Below are 25,466 nucleotides of genomic sequence, written 5' to 3'. Positions count from 1 at the left end.
AGAGACCTAAAAGATGCCCACATCAGCTGAACCTCATCAGCTTTGGACAAACGAGGCAAAGCTGCAGACAGGAGGTCTGGGGGAGGCTAACTCCCCAAACCGAGGGAACCCGAGGCATAAGGAAAGGGAACAGAAGTTGAAGAGGTCAACACTACCTTGGATCCATAAGCATGTCCTGGGACCCTGCAGAGCTATATGCTCTCAGCCTGGACCATGCGAGGTCCTCAGAGCTCCAAGGTGATCCCCCATCCCCAGCAAGACGCCCACAGACTTGGAGGGAGTGAGTACCAGTTCCCATAAGAAGAACAAATAGCACTAGGGTAAGGAAGTGCTGCAGCAATAGCTGGAAATAAACTTCCAGCCCTCTTCAACGGCGCAAATTGTGCAGCGGAAAAAGAATTGAAGAAAGCGCGGTGCACCAAAGTTCCTAAGCAGGCTGGCTGCACCTCCTCTGGCCCTCCCTGCTGAAGACGGCAGGAAGTAGAAGGAGCTGGGACTCCAAGTGAGCCATTCCACCCTCCCCTGAAGGCACTGACAGCAGGCAAGTCTGGGAACTGCTTGCTGCAAGGGTTAGACTTGGGCCTCTAAGCCGAGCCTACAAGCGGGAAGTGGAGGAGAGGAGAGGCCCCGGGTGATAACCTGGGCCACATTCCAGTCCTGAGCAGGCTTTCCTCTTCCATCCCCCCAGCAGAGCTTTCTCCGGCCTGCAGAACTAGGGGCCCGTGTTGATTGTGGGAAACTGGGAACTAAGCCACTCCCTAAGGAGGCTAGAGCCTCCCCTCCTGGCTGATGGAAGACAGCCGGCCAGACTCCAGACCTCAAGCACTCCCAGGGCAAACGCAGGCTAAATTTGGACCAGGCAGGCTCAGGTCAATGCTGTGAGCCTTAAAAGGGGCAGATACTAAAAACACTTCTTGGTTTGCCTCCATGGATCTCCTGCCATGAAGCCATTACAGCTCATTGTGACTAGGGCAGTTCTAAAAAGAAAAACTCAACCCTTTGGAGGCCAGGAGTCCTGTTCCTGCTCCTGCAGGTCCAGCCTTTTTTCCTGAGAGCTTCTACGGCATTGGTCAAAAGAGTAATCACTGTTCTGCTATTCTCTCTGTCTTATGCCTCAGGTACAGGTCTGAAGACGGGATGAGAATACTTCTGGAACTCCCCACCCTTTCACTGGAAACAAGACTTCCCTGTGTCTTGACCCACATTCCTAGTGAAGGAGACTGGTCAATTTCTCATAGAACGGAGTCTCCCCCAGCACCATACCTTAGCCTATTAATAACCTCCTCTTAGCTCTGCTGAAAAGTCAGTGGCTCCAATCACATCTGGAAAATGTTAAGGTGTTATTTGATGAATACATTTACAGCTTGGGCTTTCTGTGAAAGAAACTGAACATGGTGTGTGTGGTGGGGGTCAGCAGTGGGGAGGGGAGGAAAGGGAGGAAGTTGCTGTTGCCTTTTCTGCAGCAGCTGATGAAAGGGTTGTTTCTTTCCGTTACTTGGAGACCCACTTCTTATAGGAATGACTGGGAGGCTTCCGGGTTTCCCGTGAGTGAGGAGAGATGTGAGTTTCATGTTTTCCTCAATGGGGGATGCTGAGGGCCCTATCAAGGAGCCCTCGGACGCTCTTCTCACCAAAGGCCCCTTTCACTGGAGATTATTTTGCAAGGTAGTCCCCACCCCAGAATAAACCAAGCTCAAGGCCACAGAGGGAACTCTGGCTCCTGCAAGCTGAGATTTCTAGGGTAATCGATTCTGCTAAAGACAAAAGCAAGCCTAGTTTTTCAGTTCTTTATAAATTCGCTGTGTCCCTCTTGGTTTAAATATAGTTCCGGATCTTGGGTTCACGCCTGGTGAGCAGGTCATGGCAGGGATCAAATGCCAAGCACCACTGTGGACCCAGCAGAATCCACTATATTGGGGCAGAGCCCCAAGAAAAGAGAAAACAGTGCCAGACACATTTGTGGTTAACCCTCTGTCTACAGATGATTCTATGCCTATGAACGAAGCTGGTGAGGGTCTTCTTCCATACCCATGGGACCTCCAAGAGACAGGCACCACACATTCCCCAAAGCCACCCTGTGAATGTGGTGAGTTCCACAGCATGGAAACAGAAGGCTAGCTGTAGACCACAGGACTGAGTCTCTTGAACAAATATTAGAGGATGGCTAAGAAACGAGGCACCAGAATCACCGAGTCACTTTGTTCTGTTCTGGAAAAGGGCACACAGATTCTCACAGACACACTCGCACCATCTTCAAAGCGTGATCTGCCACAGACGACTCATACAGCTTTGCACGGTATGTGCAGGACTGAGCGTCCTCTTTGCCTCTTAGCACAAAAGCTAAGAGTTTTACAAGATTTGCAAAAAAAAAAAAAAAAAAAAAAAGAGAGAGAAAGAGAGAGGCAAAACACCAGTCCAAGCTTGGCTGCCCACTCTCCAGCAAGAAAGGACTCCACAGCACATGATAGACTCAGAAAACCTCCTCCATAAAGACACTGGCCTCAAAAAAGACCCCTGTCCTTTCAAATTAGAAAGAAAAGGACAAGAAGATAAGTCAGCAGACTCGGCTTACCCTGCCCAGAGCGCGTGCCTCAAACCTCCTCAGTGAGAACTGCCTTTTTCCTGTCTGGAAGACAGATTCCTGCGTGCACCCTGGCTCAAGCTGGACAAATTCCTTCTGAGCCTCCTGACGGAAGACTGTGACGTCACCATGGGCCCTCCCTCTGCTCCCTAAAAGGCCATTCACACAAAGAAGGACTTTAACCTCCTTCGGAGAAGCCTGGCCCCTCCCTGGCTGGCCGGGGCTGGAGGGCAGCGGCATTCCCAGAGCCAGAGCAGGCCCGGCCTGCTCCTGTCACACTCAGGGCTGAGCAGGGAGGCAGGAGCTGGTGGCATTGATGTGAATCAGTTAGCATTGATGTGAATCAGCTACCGCTGTCTTCTTGGCAATTCAGAGGTGGGCTCTGGGACAAGCAGGGAATTGATATCCCAGGGGTATTGAGGCAGCAAAAAATCTGAAAGACCCTGGAGAAATCTCCAGTTAGAGTTTTCAGGACAGCTTGTGGTGTGTGCTTGTGCATGTGTACATGCATGTGGTATGTGCATGTGTGCATGTGTGTGTGTGATAACAAATGCTCACCACAGAACATTTAGAAAATAAAAAATATTCAGTACCCCTCCAATCAGAAAAAAGTTAATATTTTATTTCATTCCATTGTCATCTTCTCAGAAATACATATTTAATATCATTGAGACCAGACAGTAAATGCAATTCTGTGCCAACTTTTTTTTTTTACTCATATCATTTCACAAGCACTTTTTATGTTATTTAATGGCCCTTGTAAGATGTATTTTAAGTGGCTACATTATAGTCCATGCCAAAGTGGACAGATGCATCTGAAGTCTGAGATGAGTGCTCTAATTTCAAGGAATATCTGGAGGAAGTGGCTGCACCATCCCATGGCTAACAACAGTCCTCTGCCCTCAAGAAAACAGATGCGCATTTGCCTTGAGACATCAGTGTCACCTCGGAATAGGGCCCCCAGCACTACACTAAGTCTAACGGGGAGTTGGCGTGTTTATCAGTGCCCCCTGCCTGATAACACCCGCTGGCTCAACTCTGCCTCCAGATTCCGTCCACCTCGTTCCCTGGAACTCTACGTTGACCTGGAAAATTTGGGGCATAACTTACGGGCAGAACTAGAAAGTCAGAATTCCAGGTCAGTTCAGTACCATGAAGTACTCACTTTTTCAGTAAGATTTTAGAGGTCAAAGAGAACTGAGATTTATAGTAAACTGGGGGAAAGATGACAAACGCCACGCATGGTTCTATGGGGCCAGCTCATTTGGGGTCAGTTTTAGAGCAGTTTGTCCTGGTGAGCAGCTGAAAGATAGAACAGGGTTCACCTGTGGTCTGCACACCAGCCAGCAAAGCAGTCCTCCTGGGACCCTCCCAAGCACACGAGTCAAGGAAGGGATAATCAGAGTAGATGGAGCCCAGGAAGGCTCTTTTGAAAAGGAGGCTAAAAGTAGACTTTACAACTATTTACAGCATCTAAACAACATTTTCCACATGCTAAAAACATTTTCCAAATTTATTTAGAAATATTGGGGAGTTCCTCAGTGACTGACTTGGTGGTATCAAGTCACCAGGGAGCTCCAAGGGGACTCCGAATTTATGCTGCCCTGTGGAATAATTAGAATGTTCTGTTGTGTAGCCAAAGGCACTTCAAGATGCTACTTAGTCATCTAAAGTAAAATGAGGTGGAAATCACATGCCAATGGCATTGCTCTGTTTGAGAATGAAGAACCAGGGAAGGACTTTCCATTATGAGGTGCCCTCGACCAGCGATGCAAGAGGGGTACCCGGGACCCACTCCATTACCACACCTGCCCCTCCAAACCCGTGGGAAGATTTGTTTAAGAAAAAGGTTTTAAATCTGTCCTATTCACAAGAGACAACTGTATGTGCTCGTAAAGTACTATTTTCCAAGGAGTAGGTTTGCAAATGACCTGGCGTCTCAGAGACGCCAGAGTCCACTACACACACAAACACACATATGTTCCACCCACACACAGGCACACTGTTGTGTGTTGACTTGAGTCATCTCCACAAGTTCTTAGTTGAACTCCTAACACCAAGGACCTCAGAATGTGACCTTATTTGGAGATCAGTCTTTACAGAGGTAATCATGTTTAAGTGAAGTCACCAGGGTGGGCCCTAATCCAGTATGACTAGGGTCTTTAGAATAAGAGGAAATGTAGACACAGAGATGTGCATGAGGGAACATGACTATTTATAAGCCAAGGAGAGGGGCCTGGAACAGATCCTTCCCTCACAGCCCTCCGAAGGAACCAACTCTGCCGAGGATTTTGTGCTTCTAGCCTCCCAACTGTGAGACTATACATTTCTGTTGTTTAAGCTTCCCCCCACCAATTTGTGATACCTTGTCATGGCAACCCTAGCAAACTAATCTATATACTCACACATACACATCCATGCATTTGTATTTGTTCACGCACACAAAAACACACACATTCACACACTTCCCTGAGTCTCCCCTCAACCCAAGCTGCAAAAATAGGGTTGAGGTTAGAAAAATACTCTATGGCAAAGTCAAAGTTAGGTACTCCAGAAAAGTGGATTCTACTCAGAGGCAGAGGGAGACATGAACAACCAGCAAGCTAGCCTCAGGCTGCAAAAGCATAAACGGAGCCATCCCACACTTGATGACGGTGGAGTCTCTGGAGAGAAATGAGCAGAGTGGAATCCAGCAGGTAACATCTAGCTGCAGCTCACACCTCTACAACCTCTAAGTGTAGACTCTGAGCTTGGGGTGGGTTTTCTGAAAATAAATTTGCACTGTTTTGCCATAACCTGATCTCGTTAGTTTCTGAGGGTGCCATGCCCTGGGGGGAAAGAAGCCATTTTGAAACTTGGTGCTGGTTGACTGGGAAGTAAACTTCAATTTATGAGAGTCTAGCCACTGTGGTTTAAAGATAATCGATACCATTATGGTCATCATGCAGCCAATACCTATGGTGCGCCTACTGTGTGCCTTGTCTGTGCTACATACCCTTCCATACCTTCTATTTAATCCTCGATTAAATAGAAGTGAGGAAGTGGGGATTATCATGCACTCTGCAGAGGGGCAAACCCCAGCCAGTGGCAGCCACCTACCCCCTAGGGTCACCCCGCTGGTTAGGAACAGAGCTCTGACTAGAAGCCATGAATCCCCAAAATGCAGCAGGGCTCATGGACGCTGCACCAGGCAGCTCAGGAAGGAGCAGATCCAAGAAGCGTTTGGGCTAATGCAAATAAAAGAAAAAATTCTTAAGGCCAGGACCAGTGGCTCACACCTGTGAAATCCCAGCACCTTGGGAGGTTGAAGCGGGAGAATCAATCACTTGAGTCCAGGAGTTTGAGACCAGCCGGGCAACGTAGTGAGACCTTGTCTCTACAAAATTTGAAAATTAGCCAGGCTCGGTGGCATGTACCTGTAGTCCAGCTACTTGGGAGGCTGAGGCAGGAGGAACTTGAGCCTGGGAGGTCAAGGCTGCAGTGAGCCATGATAAAAAGAAAAAACCTTAAGAAGTGTCTGTAATGTAAGGCAGCAAGAGACGACTTTGAAAGTGTAGGCCAGCTGCTAGGAGCTTTGGGAAGGCCTCATTTCCCTTCTAGGTCTTAGTTTTCTGGTCGGTAAAATGAGATCCCAGGTACATAAACCCTCACAATTCACTTCTCCTAATCTCTGTAAGTTCTGTGGTTTTAGCATGAACTTTGGGCAAAGGTGAACTCGTTTTGAGTGGGCAGAGTCTCAAGAAAGCCTGCGAGAGGACAGGAGCAGCAGCTGCCTTGGAAACCAGGTGATACTTTTGCCAAGAGGGATTTTAAGAGTTCCCAGAAGGAGGCGCGGCTTGTAGACAATCCCCTTGTCAGAACTTTCTCTCTTTAACGGAAGGATTTTATTCTGCTAAATGTAACTATCCCATTTGTGACAGTCACCAGTCACTAGTACCTTAGTGTGACAGAAAGTTCCAAAAACAGGTTTGAAGGGGTCAGGAAGGAATGAGGCCCGCAGGGTAGAGAGGCTGGCTTCAAACACAGTGAAGAGCCAGCCCATTGCCTGGAATTGCAAAGTAGCAGGTGCAGGGGAAACGGTGGCACTGGGAAGCTTCCCCTCCCTGCTTCCTGGCGCTTAGGGAAGCTGGGGCAGCTTTTCAAGCTCCTCCAAGGCCCAATTCAAGGCATACAGAGAAGGAAGCCTGGGCCTCACAACTGCCCTTCCTCCTCACACGCCCAGTCTTGTCCTCTCCCTCCTTACCCTTCAGGTAGATTCCTCCTCCAAGCCCCGTCACCAAAAGACCCTACATCTCAGCACGGAGCCAGGTCTTTAAAACAATTTGCACTTACATGTGAATCAGATGGGAATACTTACAATTTAAGACAGGAGTTTGTTTACCCAAAGGAATCCCTGATTGGAGTAAAGTGTGGGAAACTAAGACACACTTAGCCCTTGATTTATTAAGGGGAAAATGATGAGAAAAGGCAAACAGAAACAGCAACTCTCTTTAGAAAAGCTTAAAGAACACCCAGACCTGGTAATGCTTCTCCGGTGCTCAGGACACAGAAAGCTACAGAGCAGAGGGTTGAGAAGAATCCACAAGAACATACAAATATATGGACCCCTCAGCTATGTCATGCACCATGATCTCATTTATTCCTGTTAGAAATATTATTTGAAATACTATTTTATAAAAAAATAAATAAATAGTTGTCAACTCCCGGCCTTCGCCCTCCCCACTGCATCCTGCAGTCTTCCAGTGTTTCCTCCAACTGTCTCCAATATTGCTGCTCAAAAAGCAGGCTTTTGGCCCGGGCGTAGTGGCTTATGCCTGTAATCCCAGCACTTTGGGAGGCCGGGCCAGGCAAATCACCTGAGGTTAGGAGTTCAAGACCAGCCTGGCCAACATGGTGAAACCTCGTCTCTACTAAAAAATATAAAAGTTAGCCGGGTGTGGTGGCGCATGCCTGTAATCCCAGCTACTTGGTAGGCTGAGGCAGGAGAATTGCTTGAATCCAAGAGGCAGAGGTTGCAGTAAGCTGAGATCGCACCACTGCACTCCAGCCTGAGCAACAGAGCAAGACTGTCTCAAAAAAAAAAGGGCAGGCTTTCAGAGAGAAGAGGGTCTGAAGCCCTAATGTGTGTTGTATTTTATTCCAGAACCAGATGAAGCTACTGGTGACATTTAAGGGAAAGGCACTGAGAAGTCTAGCAGGCCAATAAAATGTCCCCATCCCCTGACATGCACCCCATTTCTACCCTGAGTCTGTTGAGTTCCCCCGTCAAGGATCTTAGACTCAAAAGATGACTCTGCTGTCTGCCTCAGGCATGATATCTTATCTCCTGCAGGAGTAATGGCACCATCTTGTTGTATTGGGGAGGACAGAGTTTTAGAAGAAATGTATCACGATCTTATTTATAACAGTGAAAACCTACAGGTGATGAAAATGTGTAGTCTAAGTATCAGCATCTGAAAATTTTAATTTGTATAACTAGAATGCTATGCAGCCTGTGGAAAGGATATTTATCATAGTTGCATGACAACCTGAAATTATGCTATATAAATAGGTATGTGCAAAAGGGGTGTAGAGTTCAAGTTAAGAATCAACTTTGGCATCCGACAGACCTGGGGCCCTTCTCTGTAAAATGGCATAATACCACTGCTGACTTAGGGAGCAGTTGTAAAACATGACATGCTCACCACAGGGCTTGTCACACAGTAAAATGATTCAACCCATGGTGGCTCAAATAGAAATAAACTGGGAAAATATTCACAACTCACGTTATTATAATGGCTTGATGGTGTTAAAATATAAAGGACCCTTGCAATCAATAAAAAAGGTCAACAACCCAAACATAAAACTAGATGATATGGATTGATGGTTCACAAAAAGAAATATAAACTATTCTTAAACATACAAAACGACTCTCAATCCCATTTATAAAAAAGAAACACAAAATAAAAATTACAAGTTTTCCACCTATAAATTAGTTATCAGCATGTAAGAGAGGTACCCTCATCCAACTCCATAAAGTTGGATGGCAATTTGGCAATATAGACCCAACTTTAAAGTACACAATGCTTTTGACCCGGTAGTTATACTTCCAAGAATTTATACTACAGCCATAGAGGTACATGTAGAAAATGATCTATACACAAGGATCTCCAATGCCACAATGTTTACAATAATAAAAGACTAGAAATAACCTAAATTAATAAGGAACTGTTATTTTTCTTTTTTTGGGGGGGGGGGGACAGAGTTTTGCTCTGTCACCAGGCTGGAGTGCAGTGGCGTGATCTTGACTCACTGCAACCTCTGCCTCCCAGGTTCAAGCAAATCTCCTGCTTCAGCCTCCCAAGTAGCTGGGACTTCAGGCGCACACCACCATGCCCAGCTAATTTTTGTATTTTTAGTAGAGACGGATTTTCACCATGTTGGCCAAGATGGTCTCGATCTCTTGACCTCATGATTTGCCCACTTCGGCCTCCCAAAGTGCTGGGATTACAGGCGTGAGCCACTGTGCCTGGCCTGATATTTTCATTAAATGGAATATTATACAAGTTTAAAAGAATAGAAGAACTCCCAGCTCTATAATAATTTATATGTAGCAATCTTCAAAATCTAATAAATGCTATGGAACATTTTATGAAGCGCATGTTACCTTTGATGTTAACAAACATGAATATGAATAATCTTATATGTATATATTTTTATTTGTATATATGTAGGTATGTGTGTATATATATTTGCATATTCATAAGCTATCCCTGGCAGGACACATAAGAAACTGACCACAAAGATTTTCTCTGGAATGGGGAAAGGGGTCACTGGACGTCAGGTGTAGGTAAGCTTCTATTCACTGTGTTCTTTTCTACACCTTTCCAATGTTAGAATATGTGCATATATTAACTTCTGAAAAAAGGAAGTAAGCATTTAAAAATACAAAGAGACAGGTGGGAAAGCACGAAAAGGAAATATGGCACTCCTGATGGGTGATTAGGCACCTGGAGGAGATAAATTCACTCTCTAAAAGTCAAGAAGGCTGGGCGCAGTGGCTGATACCTGTAATCCCAGCACTTTGGGAGGCCGAGGTGGGCAGATCACTTAAGGCCAGGAGCTCGAGACCAGCCTGGCCAACGTTGTGAAATCCTGTCTCTACTAAAAATACAAAGAATTAGCCGGGCGTGGTGGTGGGCTCCTGTAGTCCCAGCTACTTAGGAGGCAGAGGCAGGAGAATCACTTGAACCTGGGAGGTAGAGGTTGCAGTGAGCCAAGATTGTGCTACTGCACTCCAGCCTGGGTGACAGGCAAGACTCCATCTCAAAAACAAAAATTAAATTAAATTAAATAATAAAATAAGGATAGCATTTGTGTGTGTGTGTGTCTGTATACATACATGGGATATATATATATATAATATATATTCCATTTTATAAAAAGACCAGTTCCCTATTAATTTAGGTTATTTCTAGTCTTTTATTGTTGCAAACATTGTGGCATTGGAGATCCTTGAATATAGATCATTTTCTACATGTGCCTCCATGGCTGTAGTATAAATTCTTGGAAGTAGAACTACATACACAAACACACACACACACACACACACACAAAATGACATATATATATATACATCTTACACTATATATATATATCTTACACTATATATATATCTTACACTATATATATATCTTACACTATATATATACTTTATTCTATATATATATAGGTTGCCCTCTATAGTTCTCTCTCTTTCTCTCTCTCTCTCTCTCTCTCTCTATATATATATATATATCTCACTAATCTGTGGCTGCTGCGGTTTTAATGTGTCTCCCAAAATTCATGTGTTGGAAACTTAATCCCAAATGCAACAGTATTGAGGGGTGGGACCTTGAAGAGGCGATAAGGTCATGAGGGCTCTGACCTCACGAATGGTCAACCCAGGAATGAATTCATTATCAAAGTAAGACTGGCCCTCTCTTGTCTCTCACAGGTTGTATGCTCTTTTGCCCTCTGACCTTCTTCTATGGGATGAGACAGCCTCCAGAAATGTAAGAACCAAATCTCTATTCTTTATAAATTACTCAGACTCAGGTATCCTCTTTTAGCAGCAGAAATTAGACAAAGACAGTGGTTAACCCTGAGAATAGGAATGGGGGAAACTCAGTGCTAAAGGGGTGATGAAAAGCTGAAGTGGAATCCATAGTTTTTATTTCATAGAGATGTGGATTATTGGCAGGGTACAGTGGCTCATGTCTGTAATCCCAGCACCTGGGGAGGCTGAGGTGGGAAGATAGCTTGAGCCCAGGAGTTCGAGACCAGGCTGGGCAACATAGTGGGACCCCATCTCTACAAAAAATAATTTCAAAAAATGAACCAGGCATGGTGGCATGAACCTATAGTCCCAGCTACTTGGAAGGCTGAGGCAGGAGGATCACATGAGTCTGGGAGGTCGAGGCTGCAGTGAGCTGTGATCACATCACTGCGCTCCAGTCTGGGCAACAGAGTGAGATCCTGTCTCAAAACACAAACAAGAAACAAAAACAAAACAAAACAAAAACAAACAAAGATGCATATTACTGAGCATGTATTAGTAATGTAATTGGAAAAGCAAGGATTGACAGTATCATACATAAATTAAAAAGTTACAAATTCGAGCTTTAAATACATTTAGACTTTTAAACGGCCAGGGCTCATCTACTTGTTAGGTTTCACAGCATCTCTGATCTCCATTTTCCATCCACAAATTAAAAAGTGAGGTCTTTAATCAGCCACAGTGAACAAATGTGTACCGAAACTTGGCCATCTTTTGAGGAGGTTTTGCTTTCTGGCTGTAATTTATTATCTGTTTAGGAGTACTCTCACTATACACAGCTGTATGACAATATCACCTTCCGTTTTCACTGAAGATAAGTTATTGGCTCACTGCTATACATAGACATTTTCCTTCCAAGAGCTGCCTATTCCCAGAAAAGTTGTGAAACACGCTGTGAGCAACCAGATTCCCCCTTGGGAATCAAATGTAGTAGAAGTTCATGAACTATGTCACAGACAGAATATGTCATAGGAAAATCCCATTGAAGAATTTCCCAAGGACTGATCAGTCAAGTAGAGAACAAAAAATAGGAGGCTGGCTTATCCATTATTCTAAGCAATAATCACTTTTTTTTTTGTTCCATTTAACTTAAATGTACAGGACAGTCAATCTAGTAATCTCCTCACCTACCTACGCGCGCGCACACACACACACACACACACACACACGGGTTCATTAAATTAGTCCCATTTTTTCTTTCAGTATTTTAAAATTTTGAGTAAAGTTTTAAAAATAATATTTTGGGTTTGTTCTATCTAGTCTTCCATAGGCAAAAAGCACCATATCTCATCTCTTATTAATGTTTAAAGTGAATGCTGGGGCTTGGAACAGAATGTAACTCTGCACTTACTCAATCCCAAATTCCATACCGATTATGTATGGGATTCCTACCCTTCTGTTACTTAATTCCTATCCATCCGGTGGAGCCTGAGGGTCTAAGGTCAGTGGTGGACTCTATGGGAGCTGAGTCCAGGGAACAGAACAGGTCCCTCTCGTAGATTTACCCACCATGCTCTTCCCTGCTCAAAGGCAGGTGTTACATGGCAAACCTTCACTTCTCCAAGACAATGTTCACAATTCCAGAGGAGAAAGAAAAACCATCAGAGATGCTTTTTCGATGAAATCATTGGTGAGTTCTAAGAATACTTAACAAAAGGACCTACCACTTTCCAACAGGAAAACGGTTTGATCTGATGGAATCAGCTACCTATTGACTGCAGGGAAACTGGCGGAAGGTTCTAAAAGGTTTAGAGATCCCTGCACAGAACCACCCCACCATCGTGGATATCAGCATCACTGTGAATTGCCACCCACTCTGGGAACTCGGGAACAGTCTGGTCTCAAGTTTCTTCAAAAGCACAAAGCCTCATGTGAAGCCAGGCTGTGCAGCAAACAGACCTCTAATCCAATTCACTCTGACACACTCTGGCAGGAAAAGAGAACTCGAGGAAAGTCCAGATGGTCAGTCTGAGAGTCCTGCTCCACTAGGGTTAAGTGGTAATTCTGGATCAGGACAGGCACTGGGGACACTGGCCTGATGAGAAACAGGACACGGCGGGCAGCCAAGGGGCAATGACGACTCAAGCCAGGGCTGCTAATTTTTCTCCCATCTCATGCAGCAAACGGATGCCACCCTCTACAAGGGATTCTGAGCACAGTACCAGAGGCGCATTTGTGGTTTAAAGCAAAAGATATTTGCCCTTGACACTGAGGACCTGACCCTGGTTCTGTGATTCTGCCCCAGCCCCGGCCTTTAGCCAGAACCAGGGGAACCACATGGACTCACACCTCTCTTGCCCACAGCTCTGCTCTCCCAAGCCCACCCTGGACCAGCACTGCTGGACCACGCTCTGGGAAAAGTTTAGGCAGCCAGACTCTGGGAGCAGTTGAGGGCTGGTCACCTGTTTCCGTCCACTGCTTTTATGGCTCTGAATGCCAGGAAGGAACCTCTGCAGGAGAAGGAAAGCGTGGAATTTCTCCAGGCACCACTGGGATGCGTGATAAGCATAAGCCAGCAGGGATATGGGGAGCAGTGGGGAGTCGTGGGAGGGTATTTTACTTTGTGCAAAGAAATGTGTTCCTTCTCTTAATGCAAACGAAACCGACTACTACCTTCTCTCATTTATGAAAAATCTCTCTGCCCAACTGTGGAATCCCAGGAGCAGAGCCGGGTGGTTGAGAGCCAATAAGTAATACTGATTATGGAAACAGGATGAAGTCTGAGAACCAGAAACAAGGAAGGGATCGCCATTTGCTTGCAAAGCCTCTGCTTCATCCTGTTTACCCTCCAGAGACCCTCTTTGATCCCAGGGCTGCCTGCTGTTGACCGTTTTGCTGCCATAGGTTTTAGACTCTTTGTTCTACGTTTGTTTATATGTGGTAAAGTGATACGGTGGGAAGTACACAAATCTAGAGAAAAGAAGGTCAGGGTTTGTGAATCCTTGGGTATCACAAACTGATTGTGTGATGCTTATGCAAGGGATTTTCTCCTCCCTGAGACTCAGGGTCCTCATCTGTTAAATGGGTATAATAAGTACTGAAGTGAGTCAAATAGTGCCCCGCCCCAAAATTCATGTCCACCCGGAACCTCAGAATGTAACATTTGGAAATAGGATCTTTGCGGATATAATTTGTTAAGATGAGATCATACTGGGTGAGAGTGGGCCCCAAATCCAATGACTGGTGTCTTTATAAGGGGAAGAGAGGGCATACAGACATATACACAGAGGAAACTCCATGTGAATCTGGGGGCAGAAATCGGAATGATTCATTTACAACCCAAGGAATGTTAAACATTGCTAGCAACCACTAGAAGCTAGGAGAAAGGCATGGAACGGATTCTCCCTCAAAGCCTCCAGAAGGAACCAACCCTGCCATCTATAATTTCAGACTTCAGGACTCCTGAACTGTGAGCGAACAAATTGCTATTGTTTTCAACCACGTAATTTGTGAGAATTTGTTACAGCTGCCCTAGGAAATCAATACACCTACCTTCTGAGGCTGTTATGAGGATTTCTGAAAAGACAGAATGTGAAGGCAGCTGGCCCCACAATGGGAACATGGTAGGACTTCAATGCCAGGTAGTTCACTGTTGCCCTCTACCCTGGCCACAGGCTAATTATAGCATTTTTCAAGCCTTCTCAGAGGTGGGTTGCCCCAAGATATTCATGCTTTTTAACACTTGTAGACAGGGCCAGGTATGGTGGCTCACGTCTGTAATCCCAGCACTTTGGGAGGCCGAGGCAGGTGGATCACCTGAGGTCAGAAGTTTGAGACCAGCCTGGCCAACATGATGAAAACCCATCTCTACTAAAAATACAAAAAATTAGCCCGTTGTGGTGGCGGGCACCTGTAATCCCATACTCCCAGTTACTTGGGAGGCTGAGGCAGGAGAATTGCTTGAACTCGGGAGGCAGAAGTTGCAGTGAGCTGAGATTGTGCCACTACACTCCAGCCTGGGCAACAAGAGCAAAACTCTGCCTTTAAAAAAAAAAAAAAAAAGTCCAGGTGCAGTGGTTCATGCTTGTAATCCCAGCACTTTGGGAGGCCAAGGTGGGCTGATCACAAGGTCCACAAGGTCAAGAGATTGAGACCATCCTGGTCAACATGGTGAAACCCCATCTCTACTAAAATTACAAAAATTAGCTGGGCGTGGTGGTGCATGCCTGTAGTTCCAACTACTCAGGAGGCTGAATCAGGAGAATCTCTTGAACCTGGGAGGCGGAGGTTGCAGTGAGCTGAGATCGCGCCACTGCACTCCAGCCTGGTGACAGAGTGAGATTCTCAAAAAAAAGGAAAAAAAACAAACAAACAACAACAACAAAAACAAAAACCTGTAGATAAAACAGAAACAGCAAAGGAATACCTGTGGAATAAGGGCATATCAACGCAGCAAAGGCTGCAGGCTTATCGACCGCCCAACTGAAGCAGAAGCATACATGTATGCTATTGTACACAGAAGCCAGGTTACAAAGACAGCCTGTCACAGAGCTGGCAATGGGAATGTACCTTGTCAAACTGGAGAAGGAACAAAGGGCCCAAGAGTCCTCAAAGGGCCCTTTGGTATTAGCAACTTTAGTTGATGATGAGGTGCTCATAACCTTTGTTGAGCATTTATGATATGCCAGGCATTAGACCACGCGATTTTTATGCATAATTACATTTATTCCTCAAAACAAGCGTAGGAGGTCAGTACTCTTGATAGCTCTAGTTTACATTTCAGGAAACCAAGGTTCAGAGAGTTTTAAGTGACTTGCCCAAGGGCTCCAGCCATAAGTGCTAAAGCTGGGATTGAACTGGAGGAAAGTCTGTCTTCAGGGCCTTTAACCACTATCTTACCTCTTGTAGATAGAAAGGTGGAAACTGGGACAAGGAAGATTGGCTTCAAGATTATTTTTCTACTTTATCATATACTCTAAACGGGTCCCAGAACTATTTGCACGTGCTTGCTGGCTTAGCTGGTATGCCAGTTTCCTTGACAGGAAATATAGATGATATGGATGATGATGGTAACAATTATTAATTGAATACCTACAATGTGTAGGCATTTACATACATTATCTCAATAAATCCTCATGGCAACTCTGTGAAAGAGGGCTAATCCCTATTTTGTGGATGAACACATTGAAGCTCAGAGCTTAAGTAATTTGCCCAAAGACACAAAACAAGGAGGGGCAGAGTTGAGAGCCAAGCCCTGGCCTGTCCAGCTCTCCAAAGCGCACTATAAAGAAGCACATCTTGACATCCTTTTTGCCCTTCCAAAACACATGATGTGCCATGGCTCACTGAATCTAAGAATTCACTTTGAGCTCTTAGCTGTATCTCGGATGGTAATCTTCAAGGGCTGTGTCTCTCACCTGCACCTGCTTAAAGATGCCTGGAGTTCTCCTCTAAATACTCCAGCTGAGTGACTTTCTCTTCAGCTGAGTGGTTGGAATTCTCTAGATAATGTCTGGCCACTCCCAAGAATGACTGTCTTATATACAGGTTCAAGCACAACAGCAGGGACCCTACAATAGCAGAGAGCTGCCAGTCCGTTCTGGCCATGGACCCCTCCCCAACATGCAGGGCAGAAGGTGGGGATCTAAAAACAGGAAATGACAGGGGCTGGGTGTGGGAGTGGGAGTTTCAGTGCTGCAGGAACACAAGCAACAAACATCTCAAGCTGTGCAATGCTAGAAGGCAGCTGGAACCAAAACGTTGACTGGAGGATGATGCAGCTTTGTTGTATTTTAAAATGTTCATCCTTCCATTTTTTTTCCTGTAGTTTTTCTGAGCACGCTGGATGCAAAATAAAAATAAAAATAAACATGTAGCCCTGAACCATGCTCTCCACATTGGTGATCACTTGCAAAACCTCAGAATTGGTGCAGATGGTGCAAAACTCCTTTTTCTCATCTTAGCAATTCATTTTGCCATTAGGGGATGGGGAAGCAAGGCAAAGACTTTATCTGCAAAGGCTGTGGTGGTGGCAAGGGGTTTGCCAGCTCCCAACTTAGTCAAGTCCCCTCAATTTCACTATGCAATGCTGCAATGCACCATTCAGCATGTTATCATTTCAGTAACGTGGCTCAACTTCTTATGAAAAACATTATTTAAAATCACTTCTTGAGGCCAGGTGTAGTGGCTTATGCCTATATTTCCAGCATTTTGGGAGGCCAAAGCAGGAGGATTACTTGAGGCCAGGAGCTCAAGACCAGCCTAGGCAACGTAATGAGATGCCATCTCTACAAATAATTAAAAGAAATACCCGGGTTTGGTGGTGCGTGCCTGTGACCCCAGCTATTCAGGAGGCTGAGGTCAGAGGATCACTGGAGCCGGAGCCATTGAGACTGCAGTGAGCAGTAATCTTGCCACTGTACTTCAGCCTGGGTGACAGAGCCAGACCCCGTCTCAATCTCAAAAAAAAAAAAAAAAAAAAAACAAAGGACAGAAAAAAGGAAAAAAAAACAATTCTTCCTGATTTCACTCTGTAATTCAGGTTTAATAAATTTCTATAAAGCTAATGAATTTCAGAATTGGGATATGAACAAAAACAATGTCCTGAGAGAAGAGCTGTTTAAAACATTTAGCCTGATTAGATTCATAGATCTAACTCTCCTTCCTCTCTTGTAAGCCTGGATCGCATCATTTGGGGTATTTAAGAATTCAGGAACATAGGCCAGGCATGGTGGCTCACGCCTGTAATCCCAGCACTTTGGGAGGCTGGGGCAGGTGGATCATTTGAGGGCGGGAGTTTGAGACTAGCCTCGCCAACATTGTGAAACCCTGACTCTACTAAAAATACAAAAATTAGCCAGGGATGGTGGCAGGTGCCTGTAATCCCAGCTACTCAGGAGGCTGAGGCAGGAGAATCACTTGAACCCGGGAGACAGAGGTTGCAGTGAGCCGAGATCATACCACTGCACTCCAGGTTGGACGACAGTGAGACTCCATCTCAAAAAAAAAAAAAAAAAAAAAGAATTCAGAAGCATGAATGCACCATAAACACCACATCCACATCTAGGACTCCAGAGGTCTCAGGGGTAAAGAAAATTAGGAGTGTGGTCCAGTCTGTAATCTGAACCCCAGTCACCCTAAAGGGTGCTCTAGATCAGCAGTGCCACAGTGGTTTGCTCTGGGTCTTCCTTCCCCCATCAAAGCTAAGAACAGACTTTTTCTGGGGATCTGAAACTCACCAAGCCCTGACCAGGGCACCATTCAGAAACCAAAAGAAGCCTAAGATGCTGCCCAACAACTAGGCCCTCAATAAATGTCCCTTGGACTATTTATTTATTCTGATTGAGAAAAAAGAAGTATATACATTTATGGTATGCAACATGATATTTTGAAATACGTATGCTTTGTGGAATGACTAAATCAAGCTAATTATTATATGTTACCTCACATATGTGTGAGGAGAACACTTAAAATCTATCCTCTTAGCAACTTTCAAGTACAATATATAATACATCATTATTAACTATAGTCACCATGTTGTACAATAGAGCTCTTGAATTTAGTCCTGCTGCATAATTGAAATTTTGTATCCATTGACCAATATCTCCCCAATCCCCCTCCCCTCCAGCCAGTCCCTCTCTCCAACATACTGATTTCATTTCCTTTGGATCTATACCCAGACGTGGGATTGCTGGGTCATATGGTACTTCTATTTTTAGTTTTTTGAGCCTGAACTTTTTTTTTTTTTTAACTCCTAAACCTGGAATTAAGGGGCCTGGCACCCTTTTCCTGTATCTGTTCCCTTGCTGGTACCTCCACATAGGCATGCCCTTCCCTCTCTCACTCCCAGGCAAATTCATCTATTTTCAGCAAGGGTTCAGGTTAAGCCTGCTCCCCCTTGAAGTTTCCTGGTGACTGCCCACACCGCGGCAGAATTAGCTGCTCTGTGACACCTTGCACGTAGTTCTAGAAGACATGCCAAGCTATGGTCAGAGCTCCCTGAGGGCAGGGTTTGCCTTCAAGAACTATTCATCAGTACTTGTCAGTCAGGCTGTCATTACTGCCCTTCCTAGGGGCTAAGAATGTCACCAGGGAGGCTTTTGTGTTTCCAGGAGGGCTCCAAATACCGCATCCTGAAACATGACCTCTGAACCTCAGAAGGCTTCTGAAGTTGTTTTTTTTTTAATGTTTCTTTCTTTCTGTTTTTTTTTTTTTTTTTTTTTGAGACGAAGTTTCCCTCTTGTTGCCCAGGCTGCAGTGCAATGGCGAGATCTCGGCTCACCGCAACCTCCGCTTCCCGGGTTCAAGCGATTCTCCTGCCTCAGCCTTCCGACTAGCTGGGATTACAGGTATGTGCCACCATGCCCAGCTAATTTTCTATTTTTAGTAGAGACAGGGTTTCTCCATGTCGGTAAGGTTGGTCTCGAACTCCTGACCTCAGGTGATCCACCTGCCTCGGCCTCCCAAAGTGCTGGGATTACAGGCATGAGCCACCGTGCCAGAACAGTTTCCGAAGTTTTAACAACTTGCCACCCTGCTGCTTCGAATTACAGGCTTATTATTGCTAATATTCAATAGTATTGAAAAGTTTTGGGTTTTGAGCCCCATGGAGAATTAACTCCGCCCTAAAATTTTCTCCTAGCACCACAGACTCTAAAATCTGTCAATCCTTTACTTCCCCCTACCAAAAAAAAAATTTTTTTTTTAATGCAGGGGCATAATTTTTATACACTTTCTTTTATTGTCATGCAATATATAACTTAAATTTTGCCATTTTAACCATTTTAAGTGTACAATGCAGTGGCATTAATTATATTCACAATGTTGTGTAACCATTGCCACTATTTTCAAGAGTTTTTCATCACCCCCTGAACAGAAACTCTGTACTCATTAAGCAATATGGGTCACGATTTTTGAAACATTCTATGAGGCTAATTAGGAAACAGAATCTAGGTAAATGGATTGCACCTCTGTAGCAAACAGGAGAAAAAAGAGTGATAGGGAGTACAATAGTTATCGATTATATTAGGGTAGTAGAATAACTACTCTATTCCATTTTCTAAATTTTTGGCAATTAATTTTATTATATCTTCTTTTTGGTCTCATCAGCATACTAGAAAAACAAAAGGCGGCCAGGCAGGGTGGCTCACGCCTGTAATCCCAGCACTTTGGGAGACCGAGGCAGGTGGATCACCTGAGGTCAGGAGTTCAGGACCAGCCTGGCCAACATGGTGAAAACCTGTCTCTACTAAAAAATAACAAAAATTAGCTGGACGTGGTGGCGGGCACCTTAATCCCAGCTACTCAGGAGGATGAGACATAATTGCTTGAACCCGGGAGGCAGAGGTTGCAGTGAGCCGAGATTGCACCATTGCACTCCAGCCTGGGAGACAAGAGCAAAACTCCATCTCAAAAAAAAAAAAAAAAAAAAGAAAAGAAAAAAAGAAAAACAAAAGGCACAAAGGAAAAAAAATAACAGCAAAATAGCTTAATGTATGCAATTGATATTTTCCTGAAGTTGTATGTAAATTAACACTCATCTGCCACTACTTAGAGTTTAAAAAAAAAATCAACTTATTTCACTTGTAAATCTCAAGCACAGAATTACAAATTTGCCTCATGTGCACTGTGCTTACATTCACAATACTGTTCATATCAACTTGCTCTTTTTTTTTTTTTTTTTTTTTCTGAGACGGAGTCTCGCTCTGTCACCCAGGCTGGAGTGCAGTGGCGCAATCTCGGCTCACTGCAAACTCCGTCTCCTGGGTTCACGCCATTCTCCTGCCTCAGCCTCTCCGAGTAGCTGGGATTACAGGCACCCGCCACCACGCCCGGCTAATTTTTTTGTATTTTTAGTAGAGACGAGGTTTCACCGTGGTCTCGATCTCCTGACCTCGTGATCCACCCGCCTCGGCCTCCCAAAGTGCTGGGATTACAAGCGTGAGCCACCGCGCCCGGCCCATATCAACTTACTCTTATAAAAATAGAAGTTCTGGTAGGGCATGGTGGCTATGCTTGTAATCCTTAGCACTTTGGGAGGCGGAGGCAAACAGATTGCCGGAGGCCAGGAGTTTGAGACCAGCCTGGCTAACATGGTGAAACCTCGTCTCTACTAAAACTACAAAAATTAGCTGGGCATGGTGGCAGACACCTGCAGTCCCAGCTACTCGGGAGGCTGAGGCAGGAGAATCGCTTGAACCCGGGAGGCGGAAGTTGCAGTGAGCTGAGATGGCACAACTGCACTCCAGCCTGGGCAACAGAGTGAGACACTGTCTCCCCACTCTAAAAAAAACTTAGAGGTTCTCCTTACTTTTTATTTCATAAATTAGCAATGTAATCAGATTATGACCAACAATTCTTAAGGAAAGTAAAAGATACTTGTTTAGAAAGAAAACTATTATCATCTCTACCCCTGACTCAATTGATCTAAGATCCTATTTCTAAACTCACATTTTTTCTTTTCTCTTATTTCTAAAATTTACGTATTATATATTACTTGTACATATTTATGGGGTACATAGTGATGTTTCCATACATACAATGTATACTGATCAGATCAGGGCAATTAACATATTCATCATCTTGAACATTTGCCATTTCTTTGTGTGGGGAACATTCAGTGCCCATCTTCCAGCTATTTGAAACTGTATATTATTGTTAACTATAGTTATTCTATAGTGCTATAGAACACTAAAACTCATTTTTTAAAAAAACCAAACAACTAGAATATTTTTGCATCTTTGCTACCTTCTGCGTGGGTGGAGATTAAGTCTCCCATAAGAATATATCCCCAATAGATAATGTCAATCAGTGATTAACAGCTCAGTGATAATCCCTTCCCTGAAATGTCTGTTTTCAGCTTAACCTTCCATTGGGCTAATTGATGACTTATCTTCCATTAGGAGTGCCTTGCACATCAAAGCATTGTTTGGGAACAGAGCAAAAACAGACTGGAGAGAGGGAGACCTCTTTCACCCTGGGGCTAATTGCTGGAATTGAATATTTCCTAAGGGAGATAGGGGCTTTTAGTTTAATAAACAAGCCATTTGTTTGGGAACTGAAATGGCAATCCAATTTCTGGACTGTTGACGGATTTAAATGCACACATCCCCTTGTGCACCCATACAAAGCAACATTGCCTTTGTCCTTCAGACCTCTCAAATCCACTCATGGCTGGCATTCTCTGCTTTTCCTAACCTCCCACCTTGCCGCACATGGGTCCTCTCAAGGTACCTGCAATCATGGAGCTGCACTGGGACAACATAAGCATCAAGCTAAGCACCCATCACCACCCTCTTCTCATCACATGCACACCCACAAGGGAGTCCTCTCTGTCCTCTACCTAAAAGGGAAGGTTGCAGCCTTACACATCCCCCCAGCAATAATGATAAGACCAGCTTGACGTGGTTAAGAGTATGGCCCTTCCCCTCTAGGCCAGCACCCATTTCACAGATTTAGAAGCTGCTCTTCTGAGGTTACAATATTAATAGAATCTTCCTTCTGCCAGCCACCTCTGGACCCAACTCTCTGGATTTCTTGTCTCCTGCATAGTCAGCTCTCCCAGGCTATAGTCACAAGTTCTCATTGTGTGGGAGTTGAAGCTGTGACCATCCTGGGTGGTCCCACTTGAGTCTCCATCTCAGAAAAGGCTAACCTGATGGGCCCAAAGTTTTCCTCTCCAAAAATACAAAATCATGTTTGCCAAAGAAGCCAACTCTCACCAATGCAAAAATAATGCAGATGTAGCCACTTACTAATTTCTAAAACAACATAGGCTCTTAATGAGTAAGGATTTCTGTATTTATATTATGCAAAGTCAGAGTAGTGAGTTTGGCTCTAACAGAAAGAATATGAAAAAGAAAACAGGAGCACTAGATTAGACAGGATATAGTGCACATATATAAAAAACAGCCTAGACTGCCTTGCTTTATTGGTCAGACGCTTTTCCTACAGCATTACATTTAATTCCAAAAGACATTAGAATTAAAATCACATAGACTTATGCAAAATTAACTAGCTGAGGGAGCTTGCAAGTCTAAAAGGATACTTGTAATAAAGTTAGTTCTCTGTGGGTATGCCTGCTGATAAATTTTATGTCCACTCACATTAAAAAGAAAAAGAGAGACCTACTTCCCTACAGTAAAGAGCAATGAAAAATAGTGGTACTTAGGCATCTCATTAGCTCTGCAGGTTAAGCACCAATGAACAGCAGGATATAATTAATAGGGTCAAATATCACGGGTTTTAAATGGATTAATTTGTAGCCACCAAATGGACCTTATTGAAAATTAACTCTTAATTATTTCTAATGACATATATACAGTATGCGTGCACATGTTGGATAAGTAATGGGAGTCCTTTAAAATCCTCACCACCTAATGTCAGTGACAAAACCTGCCCAAAACTTTAGAGAAAGATGAAGCTTCTATCAAGTTCACTGAAGTTAATTCAATTCCCAAGTGGGATCTACAAAGCAACTAAGTTTTAAGTAGCAATAATATAAACAACTCTATGTATCAGGAAACTATAACGTAGTAGCTTCAAGGAATGTATTATGTCACAAGTTCACTCTGCATGCTCTTTTCTGGCAAAAATTAACCCAAGGGCTTTCTCGCAAGCCAGTCCAAAAAGAAGACAGAGAACATATGTGTTTGAGCTTCTGATTTATTAGGCCTCTAGGTAAAACTCTTTAGAAAACTAACCATTAAAACATATACAGTGCTCTGCCTGAATTGACAGTCTAGAAAGGGTTTCTAGCCTGGTCCTCTGGCCAACTTTGTTTCTCCTGTAAAATGGGGTTACTCTGTAGGATGACATTATATAATCTAAGAAATAATACCACTTAACCTGAGTCAATTTATCAATCTATTAACTAATATCTCAAGTCTGGAGCTTGAGTTCTAGAGAGAAAAGTTTGAGGTAGTCTCTGGATGCGTATGACACACCTGTTACCATTTTGAGTTTCTGTAACTCCAGGAAGATAGAATGAATGCTTTGAAGACTTCAGCAGCTTTATAAGATAGCTTGGAGCTATCATCACTACGTTTCACAGATAATTACACAAAGTAGAATTCAAGGTTTGAAACATTCTTACCAGGTGCAAACATCTCAAGTGAGTCCAGGTTTTAAAACACATTCCAACTGAGCGAAGAATCAGGTTTTGAAACTGGTTTCATTCCACATCTGTGAGCTTTGGCAGCGCTCTATCTTGAGTCTGCCTTCTTGGAATTCCTAAGCTTGGCCCATTCTGCTGATCCCAAATATTCAGGTCTGAGGGGTTTCTAGGCCAGTGAAGCTGGTAAACTACGGGCTTATACTAGCTATAAAAACCATCCTTCAGAACTTGATAAGACGAGGTCTCCAGGGTGCTAATGCTTATTTTTCAAGTCACTGGAACACAAGCGAATTAATTGTTAACTGTTTTTACCATGAGTCTGTACTGGGAATGCAGAGATTCAAGAATTGCCCTTACAGTAGCTTCCAGTAAGGTACGATTTGTGCTGTGGGAGAAATCTTAAGCATGACCTCATCTGGACCAGTTTCAACTTAACTTTCAATTTGTTTGGGGCTAAACATCTGAAATCCCAACAAAAATCTGGACAGAATCCAGTTTGCGACCAGATTGAACTCAAAATATGACACCTTACTCCAAAAAAAAAAAAAAAAAGCAGAAATCTTGTAAGTTTCCTAGGCTGTTCAGTTGCAGACAAAGAGGAAAAAGTAGAACTGTGTGGCCAAGTGACAAACAAACCGGCATATGGGGAGCTCCCTGGGGGGCACTCAATAGATTCCACTGTTCCTGGAGGCAGACCCTTGAACGGTCCTAAAGAAGATGTGGCTGACACTCAAACCTGAAATGTTCCAGGGATCACAGCATAGGCCAGAAAGGAGAGGGGGCAGGTGGATCCATGTTCACGTGGCCAAAAGAGAAGTCTGAACAAGAAAGACAGATAGATATGAAGGATCTTTTGCCAACATAGCAAAGAATTTCTCTCTGTTCAAAGAGGCTCTGGGAACAAAGGCCCATCTAATTCTGGAGGTCTTGGCCTCAGATAGCATCTCAAATCTCAAACACAAATAAACCTGGTAGGGCAATGTATGTGTGCCACATGGATTCAGAAAAGGACAAAAATGCAGGATAAAAATTCCAGGTAAAGTAGAAAAATCAGCCAGAGGAAAAACTGCAAAGAAGATTCGTAGCAGCAGCCATACTCTACGTTTTAATTCCTAAGCAGAATACACATGAGGTCAAAGATGAAGGATTTATCAAGCTGAATCTTTGGAATTTCCCTCTTCTCTCCTCAAAGAGTCCTCCCCATAGGCTATTAACACTAAGAATGGCCTAAAAGTGTGGAAACTTGAAGTGAGAGGTGACATGCTCTCCTTGTAAATTTAACACCACCACTAAGAAATAAATGTAAGCTGTTCACTTGCTTAGTGTCTCACTTGCTGCAAGGTTAGCACAAACTATGCAGTGACTATGAGCTTGAGATCTGAGTACTGTGCTTGGCTTGGCTTTATTCATTCATTCACTGAGGCAACTGAATACCTACTGTGTTTCAGGCACTGTGCTGGGCATCGGGGATACAGGGTGGGGACTAGGCATAGAGCTGCCCTCTCAAAATTTATTGTTGTGAAAAAATAAAACAGAATTACAAACAAATGCAAAATTGCATCTATGATAAGCGCTCTGAAAGAGAGTGCCTACAATAGGAGAGTTTGGGCTACTCAGGGAGGTCAGGGGAGGTTTCCATGAGGAAGTGAAAGCTGAGCTGCCCTCTGAAATCTGGGAAGTGAACTAAGTCACAAAGGGTGGATAGAAGGCTGTTCCAGGCAGGAGAACCAGCATGTAGAGACCCTGAGATGGGA

The 25,466-nt window shown here is 44.1% G+C and overlaps 1 protein-coding gene across 6 annotated transcripts in view; it reads right to left on the bottom strand.

Moving 5' to 3' along the window:
• The window catches only part of PALM2AKAP2 (PALM2 and AKAP2 fusion), a 533,392-nt gene that overhangs the window by 44,256 nt on the left and 463,670 nt on the right, over nucleotides 1–25,466 (bottom strand). The window contains exon 1 of one of the 6 annotated variants that reach the window (XM_058445344.1): nucleotides 2,573–2,638. The exons of the other annotated variants lie outside the window; for them this stretch is intronic. The gene's annotated coding sequence lies outside the window, so the exon portion shown is untranslated. Of the gene's footprint in view, nucleotides 1–2,572; nucleotides 2,639–25,466 lie in introns of those variants that run through there. 6 annotated transcript variants of the gene reach the window in all.

The sequence above is a fragment of the Hylobates moloch genome, unplaced genomic scaffold, assembly GCF_009828535.3.
Source record: "Hylobates moloch isolate HMO894 unplaced genomic scaffold, HMol_V3 SCAFFOLD_10, whole genome shotgun sequence".
NCBI lineage: Eukaryota > Metazoa > Chordata > Mammalia > Primates > Hylobatidae > Hylobates > Hylobates moloch.
Note: the sequence above shows the minus strand (reverse complement) of the source record. Positions and strands in the feature narration are given on the sequence as shown.